Consider the following 9,107-nt stretch of genomic DNA (forward strand, 5'->3'; position numbering starts at 1 on the left):
ATGTTTATTTTTTATTTAAGGGTTTTATAAGGTAAAAATTAATTTTGGGAGGGAGTAATCTGGGTGAAATAAGTAGAAAGAATAACGGTGCACGTGATATATACGGCGATTGCGTGTCCCACATCGCCGTTTGACTAACACTGATTTTTAACCCATTCCCTCAGTCGGATTGGCTTTAACTGTTTGGATTCTTCATTGCTTCTGATCAGAGGCGTATGTTGCGTACCGGGGTATTTAAATTCATAGGAACGCCGATTTGGAAATATGTGCCTATTAGGGCGTAATGCCTTTGGCTTAAACATGGTTAAAAAGCTAATTTTTAGTATATAACTTTACCCAATCAAACGTTATGATGCATCCATTCATTATGAATAACGAACAACAACTGAAAACGTAGTAACGAATATGTATTGTACGCTTTAAAATTGTTTAGGTTGAGGCGCTTAAATTACGAGAATCTTCGTCATCCGTCCGGAACGTTCGGAAAAAAAATGACGAGAATTCTCTCCATCTGTACGCAACGTGTTAAGAGGGGGGGCTAAGGGGACACAGCCAACCAATTACGTCGAAACTTACACTATAAAAAATCGAAATTTTTGGAGGCTGCCACTCTGCACAAAAGTATTTTTTAATATTTTACGGTATTTTTACCTACTTTAACGAATTGAAATACAAGATATCGTTGCTCTAAACTAAAGGCCAATTTTACACGCTTATGCTACGTTTAAATCCTATAACGTATCCAGAGAGGAGCTTGAGGGGCATAACCCTCTAATTTGGGTATCCAATTTACACTAGATAGATTGGTAATTTTGTTCGAACCCTCACTACTGCTGGGAGGTTTGCCTTTATTAGGCCCTATTCCTATCCTGGTTTCGCCAATGCTTCTGATAGCATTAAAATACTTGATAATCAGACATTCGAAATTTTGCTTCATTGGGCTCTAATTAATTAACTAAATTACCATTTGGAAATGTAGTTTTGAGTTTTCTCAAGGGATACCTAGTGAAACTTATAATTTTTGGCAGAACTTTATTTAACAACTCGATTACCTACATGATTCACCATTGAAGAGAGAAAGTAAAAATACAATTAAAAAAAAGATAAAAAAAACACGTTTTATTAAAAAAAAACAGTATAAAACGCTACGTTAAGTGTAAAATGGCTTTGCATCACTCGAAAAATAAAGCAATGGTGCTGATAAGATACAGATATTAATATTGCGAGCCTATACTTATTCACCAATCAGGCTATTCTACATCATTTCCATTAAATATTATTAGCGCCGACATTTAATTCTCCAAGTGATTAATGGACTTTTATATTTTAATGCATTTTGTTCTGTTTTTAATAGTGTTCATTTTTTTATTTTTTCTGGATAATCAGCATTTTTTTCTGGCCCTAAGGGCCGTATTTTTAAACAATACTCTTATCGCCGGAGTGGGATGAGAAAGAGTTGTATCTCCACCTACTATTCGCAGTCAAGAACGTTCCTACAGCAACACCAAACTCTTCCTCTTCGAAGTAGTGGGTGTTGAGTTGATCGCTGAAATTCTCATATCTACGTCATGCTTTGTGTGACGTTTGCTGCCCACAGTTCATTGCGGCAAGAACGCATCAACAAAAAGAAGATCGCTTTTATTAATAAAACTGGAGGACAACAAGATGGACAGGCTTACAAGGGAAGAGACGAAGTTGTTGATTGGCGATATAACTAGCGTCGGGAGGTGTTGGAAAGCAAGAAGACGGATGCATTATGGAAGGCGAAGAAGGCGAGAGCCTAGTTGAATGTGCAGGACGAATTTAATTCGAACGAATTTGTTCGGAAGGTAAGTATGTTTGTTTGGAAGTATGATGGTGATAAATGCATTGTCTGATAGTTGAAAAGATTTTTGTTTCAATGGACAATTAATTATGAAAAATGGTTGCTGACTGATCGCTAACTATTTATCAAAGTCATAATTTTAAAACTATCTATAAATTCGGAGACATTTTCATGAAGAGCCATTCTGCGATTGCGACTATCCATGCTCGGCAGTTCGCGAGACAACTTGCTCATTTTCAACAAAAATCTAACATAACTCGTGTAAGTCTGTTGGTAACATCGACGTAGCTCATTCTAGGTTCGTAGCTAGTTCATTGGTTTTGGGGTTTAAAAACCGGTGAAAAGCTATAACTTTTTTTTAAATTCTTTGCTGAAATCCTCATAAAGTGCACTTTGGTGGTAGATTGCAAAAAACCTTCGTGATTATGTCGCGGCCAGAGATTTTCCACGAAACGTATTTCCCTTCATTTCCAATACAAGATTAGACGTGATTCGTGCCATGCGATACAAGTAAATCTTATTTTCCTGCGCCGAAATCAAAAGCTTCACAACAATAATTCCAAGTTAATGGAATGTTAATGGAATTATTATTGTGAAGCTTTTGGTTTCGGCTTGTAGCGGCGGGGTAGGGGTAACAATTAAAACGACTCCGCAATGGTGGCGGAGTTGCTGTAATTGTTATTTAGTGGCAAAGTAAATAAATTCGTGAATATACGTAGTGTACGTGTAGCATTATCAATTGTGGCTGTAGTGATGGATATTTATTTTTGGTTTGGTTACAAGTCCAGTGATATATTTTGTCGTAAATCTCAATGTAACGGATAATTTTTCTATCTCACAGCGTACCGCCAAGCAATTGAGGAAGAGTTGCGATAATATCAAGATGAGGAAACGGGAAGAGCTGGCGAATGAAAGGCAGGAGATGATGAAGAGTGGTGGCGGACCAATGACACCCACCAGTAAGGAAGATTTGCCACCAGAGATGGAAATAGCCTCGCCGTCCGTCTCCTACTCTCCGGCGAATGCTGGGGACTCTGATGCGTTGGCGGTCCCTAGCGTTTCCCCGGTGGGTAGGGATGGGACCTTGGATTGTTTGCTTCCTCTCAACATTTCTGAGATATCAGGCAAGTTGATTAAAAAAACGGGTATGTTCCTATCATCATTAAAGGGAATTCCTTAGTGTTGCACTGAGATTATTATCAATTAAAATATTATCATGTTGCATCTGTCAGTCAAAAAATATAAAATGTGTACAGTACCATGATTGTGCTTAAAGGAATACAACTTCGTTAAAGAGAAATTGACCTGCATCATACTAGCCTTTGTGTATTGTGTGGTTATTTTTCTGTGACCTTTATAAAATTTCATTGCATATCCAATATAATCATCATGGTTGAAGTTAAGTTGAGTTACTTGATGCTATTTCCAGGAATTATGTCACATGATTTTCATTAATCAACGTTATACTTTCTTATTTTTCCTCTGAGTTAAATGACCACCATCGAGAGGAAGCATACACTCCGAGGATGCAATCTGCAGGGACTTCTTGCAGTACAAAAAGGGCATAATTAATCAGGGAAGCGGCCATTGAGAAGGAGATGGAGGCTAGGCTGGGACTCATGGCATCTTACAATGAAAAGTAGGATGCCATCCAGCGGATCCGGAAGAGGGAAGCGGAGATTGCTTGTGCTATTAAGGAGCAGGAACTTGCCAATGCCAAGGCTGCTGGAAACATCGTCCATATGGAGGAGGAATTTAAGAAGTGTATCCAAGGCATACAGCTTCAAACAGAGGAGGCGAAGTTGAAGCGTGTGGTATTTGTTATGATATATTTTGCTTGGTGTTGCTTGTGCTTTCATTTTAAAATTCTCCATTATCTTGATGTTTTTTAAGTCATTAGCAAAAGATTATCTGCCAAAGGTTATTCAGGGAAAATATATTCATTGCAATTACCTAATTTTAGGGATAATGAAAACAAAATAAATGTAGTTAGAAGTTTGATGCACGTTTCAGTTTGAGCCTCTGCAGAATAGGCAAATTAGTGATGGGAATTCAAACTTAAAATACTGGTACTAGCCTTAGGCTCAGTTTATGAAGGCTTTCAATTTTGAAACCCAGTGTGATAAAATTGAATCCATGCAATGCTCTCTGAAATGAATTATTACAAATGAAGATATTAAAAGCATGTGAATGATCATTGTGTTTGCATATGGATATTAAGGTATAATGCATGCTTTGAGAGACCTAATTATGCCTGTATTATTGCATGGAGTTTATATGTATCATATACTTATATGCCACTTCTTTGCAAGCTTTCAGGTACTCCTCTATGAATTCCTCCTCTTCCTTGACATTGGTCAGCTCCTGCTCCTGCTTCTCTCTCCTGGGCTGCTGGATACCTCGATGTCATGAAAGATGCCATAACTCTGCTGCCTGCTTCTATGCCTTAACCTGAACCATTTCCTGTGGTGATGGTGCCCTCTCTGTAACTGGAATGAGAACTTCTGCACCTGCATGGCTTTTCCCCGCCTTCATTACTCCTGCCTTTCATAAGCCATATCCCATCTCTTCCTCATCTAATTCTGCACATCCAACTAGCAATTTTGCCTTATTTGCATTAGATTTTGCATCGTCTTCTTGCTATCGGAAATGTGTTTTGTGATTTTAATTTCAGTGCCAGCCAACAACTTTGTTCTTCCTTAGTAAATTTCTCTTGTTTTTGTAAATGTGTTTAATTTTCATTTAATAAAGCTAAATTCAATTGAACCTGTATAATGTTATTTAGCTGCATTTCCCAATCCCTATATATGTATATCTTTCTTTCAATCTTTTCAGGTAAAATGGTGACATAAGTAAAGGCAAGATGTAATGTAGTATGCATTCTTTTCATACAGTGAGTGGTCAACATCAAACGTGCAGTATGAGGTTCAAAATGAAGCAATTTTTTGGATAATTTTAACATGTTGGTGAAGGTAACACGAACTAATGGTTGGAAAAACTTTCGTTTAGCAAATTAAGTGAGTAATATTTATGTTAACGTGTAAGTTATTACTGCCTCCAGGTCAATCATTGCTGCTTTATCAATTTTATAGTTGCTTTCATGTAAAATTGTAAAAGACGTTTATTCATACCACCCATGAGTGAAAATAATTTAGTACTAATCAAGTAGTATGCTTGAACAATTCCACTAATTAGTCATTTCACTGCTTACTCAAGGCATTACTGCCTTTAGAGGATCAAAGTTTTTAAAACTTCCATTTTATATTTTAAGTAGTATCAGTCACATATATCAATCGTCACTGAATATGAAGGTTGATTGAGTATGCCTGCGGACTTGATTCTCCTATGTACTAGTGTTCCATTGCTGACATAGAATTCCTTATTTACATTCTTGATTACTTGCTCCATGTTGTAAGATATTAATAGCCAATTCAGAATATGAATAACAGGGGTAGGCCTTCCATTACCTTACTCTGTAATTCCTTCCTTCTATCAGCCCTTCCATCAGAAAGTCATGTTTCATTATCTGGCTGATTACCACTCCATTTTTTAATTAAAAGTGATTCTGCTAAGGTTAGTTCAAATATTTATAATTTTAAAATAGAACTGTTTAATTTTATTTATTTCTTGAAATTACATTGCTAAAATCCAATTTTTTGGCATAATTATTATTATCACCCATGCATTATTAATGATTATTTATGCATACCATTGTATGTATGTCCCTACAAATATGAAATGGGTACTTTGAAAGGGCCTAACATAATGAGATAGGGTATAAAATTAGGAGAATGAAGTACCCTTGACAAGAGATAACTCTACCTATCTTCATGTTGTTAACTGTATTTATACATTGTAAGGGACATGCAAAGGAAGTGGGAGTCTTGGGCAGGAAAGGAAAATGAAGGAACTACCTATATGGATTTTCATTGGAATAATATAATTTTATTCAAGACTAAACAAGACCCATTACAATGGAACAGTACAGTATGGAGGTGTGTTTCGGAAGAGCTTTATGTATCAGTTAGAAAAATACACTAAAGGGATAAGCAGAATCCCATTTATTAAGAAGTAGAATTACTCAGCAACCACGGTTTGCCTCAGCTTGATATTTTCAAACCATAATATGCCTTGAGATGAAGCTGCCAATTTCAACATAAGATACGTTGTGATAAACTTGGTAAATAAACATTTACATACCTTTACGTTTAATGAAAACCATATGATCTATTCCGGTTTCCGTACAATTAGCCTAACTCTCCCCCCGAACTCACAGTCGGAACATAGGTGATGTCGATACCACCCAATACGTATACTCTAGGAAATCAACCTTTGTCATAAAAAGATGTCTTACATCTAGCAGTATTTTCCTCTGAAATTGGCAACTTATGTTTACATTTGTAACGAGGTATCAATGCCACCAGGTCATTACTGATGCTCTGTAACGGTTACCAAATATTTTGAACTCAATACCTTATAACACTTCCCCTCCAAATGGAAAATTTTCATTCATACAATTTCCAAACTAAGGAGAAATCATACCTTAATTATTCTCAACACCGTCCCCTGAGCAACTCCGGGTAGATCGCCACAAACGAGATTTAATACTGTGTTACATAATCAAAGCGATAATATAAATCTTGCGTAAAAATACCACATACCTGGAATGACCCGGAGGCATAAAACCTAAAGGCAATTAGCAGTTTTAACATATACGGAATCGTCAGAACACGATTGCTTAAATGTTCACTCCATTCAGAGGGTAAAATAACGTCTGTTACGGTTCATATTGTGAAGCGATACCTCTGGAGAAATTCCTTTCTGAATAGTAGTACTCAATGATATTCTACCTATCCCTTAAGTGTATTCGTCCAACATAAATATACGACTCTTTCAACACATACCTTGAAAATTCAGCATCCATTTCATAACAACGGTTGTTTACTTACAGACTTAACGCTTTTTTCTTTCTTTTTATACGTTTCCTCATAACAGGCATATATTATGAAACAAATAAATATCATCACGTTAAAAAAGCGTAATTTTTATGGAATTTTGATCGCATACTGCAAAATCTGTCCGGAAAAAAATGACAAAATCCGGAGGTTAACAACGCATTCCGCCATATTAGGCCTTGAAACAGTTCCTACAATTTAGAAGGGTGGTCTGATCCATGCTCAAAATAGTAGGGAGAAATTCGGTAAGCTTGTAGATGGAGTTGATTCTACTAAGAAGGAGGTACGTTTAAAAAACGCTTGGAGGTTGATTTCCCCCTAGTAACGCGTCACACAGGAAGAGTCGTTCCTCTAGGAACGTCTTAAAATACGGCCCTTAGGCTTTATTCTCCGAGTGCTGAAAGGCAAATTTTTAAAGTTCATACCGCTTGAGGAAAAGTCTGTTTTTAATTTTTATTTCTTATTTGATGTTAACTTTACAACGTTTTTATAAACTCGCTTTGTTGTTTACCGTAATGTCCGGGTCAAATTTCGCAGCTCTATATTAGTCACTTTCCGATTAGTTATCAAGCTGAAATTTATAAGGATAACTCAGAACTAGATGACAATGCAGCATTCTAACACTTATATCGGGATCTTTTTTCAGAATTTAATATTAAGCATGGAGATTAGACCAAAAAATGTCCAGCAAAATCGGACGGCAGCTGTACGATCACCCGGCAACGCCCGATGTCACTCACAGGTGACACAGTTTTGTGAACGCATTACATACAACATTGTAAACTTAGGGACACGGTTTATTTTGTTACATCTTTTAGTGTCTTCCTGAGCCACATAATGTAATATAATGTTACTTTGGCGACAGAGAAGTCTTCAGTACGCCTGTGATTGGATGACAGTGAGGTATCGTGTAAGGGACTGAGAATGATAACTGACGAGACTAAAAGAACTAGAATGTTAGAGAAAAACGTATTTCCATCAAAGTATATTAAAAAATTGATCAAACAAAAATTTACTATCAAAATAACAAGAAGTAGCTAAAAGAAAAGAGGAGACGGATAAGGTAGGAAATTTACAATGTAATTTTAAATAATTTTTTTATAAAAATCGATTTTTATTTTGTGTTATTACTATTAGGATAAAATGAGGTCGCAATGGTTGAATGGAGGGAATAATTTGGGTGAAACGAAGAGAAAGAATGACGCCGCACGTGATAAACGGCGATTGCGTGTCCCGAATCGCCCTTCGACGCGAGTAGAGGGGTTGGACAGTATGGGACAGGCAGCGCGCGGTTGGCGTTAGTCAAGCAAGGCGGACAGCTCGCCCATGGACGCGCGACAACAACAAGAAGCCGGAGTGGAATGGGATTATGGGGGAATGATAACAGGGGCCGAAGCTAGGGAGGAATGTTTTTTATGGGCCATCTCGCGGGATAATTTCTCCCTAATGGAATGCGCTCTTCCTCCATCTTTTTTTTCCTCTCTCTCCCAATGATTTTAATCTTTTAGCGTTGCCCTTCGGGGGTAGTTTGAGAATCGAATGAATGGCCAATGGACTGCTGAAATATGGGCGGAATTTCTACATTAAATGGAGAGGTATTAAGGAGAAGAGGATTTTGGTGACGAGTGTACGGTTCGTACACTCGTCACCAGCTGCGTTATTTTTCCTCCAATCCAATTCGAATTGTTACGTGCTCTCCACAGTAATGGAGCCAATGGGAGACCATTTAATTTTAATAAATTGCTCTCTAAAATGTATGCTATCTCAATTTCACATAGAGCCAATGGAGTCCGACGAGATTCAGTGGAACATCTTGTGATGATTGATGAGGACTGGATTTTGCAATGTCTACTCAAGACTTTTAAGTACCACGCATTATAATGCTACTGTGTCATCAACAGGTAACGAGAGTGGACATTTCAATATCTTTTCTTTGCCAATCCTCAATTTCACATATTGAGAGCCGGTTTTATTTTCTTTGGTATTCACTGACTACAAAATGATTTAGCCCATTACTTTACCTAGAGGTTGCTGAAAGTTCTGGTAAGCTTCTTCATAAATATTTTGGTTAAGGCTAAGCTAACAATGTAAAACCTGATTATTTCTAACGCCTCAGAGTCAACTTTGTGGAAGTTCATTTTAATGAGGAAAAAAAACTGTTTTATTCCACCAATGTGTTAAATGATATGACTAGTTTCGACGCAGCGGCGTCATAATCAGATACGACGCATAGATATACGTACAAATGTATATGTTAATTCATAATAAGTCATACCATTACAAAAGAAGGAGGACAAGAGAACACTGGAGGCATTCGAGATGTGGGT

At 37.1% G+C, this 9,107-nt stretch overlaps 1 long non-coding RNA gene across 1 annotated transcript; it reads left to right on the top strand.

The window, feature by feature from the left end:
* The first annotated feature begins 1,698 nt into the window (after positions 1-1,698).
* Positions 1,699-4,591, top strand: LOC124168302. Its single transcript, XR_006866899.1, has 2 exons — positions 1,699-1,829; positions 2,667-4,591. It is a non-coding gene; the product is annotated as an uncharacterized LOC124168302 (long non-coding RNA).
* The last annotated feature ends 4,516 nt before the right edge of the window (positions 4,592-9,107 follow it).

This window comes from Ischnura elegans, chromosome 11 (genome assembly GCF_921293095.1).
Source record: "Ischnura elegans chromosome 11, ioIscEleg1.1, whole genome shotgun sequence".
In the NCBI taxonomy this organism is placed as follows: domain Eukaryota; kingdom Metazoa; phylum Arthropoda; class Insecta; order Odonata; family Coenagrionidae; genus Ischnura; species Ischnura elegans.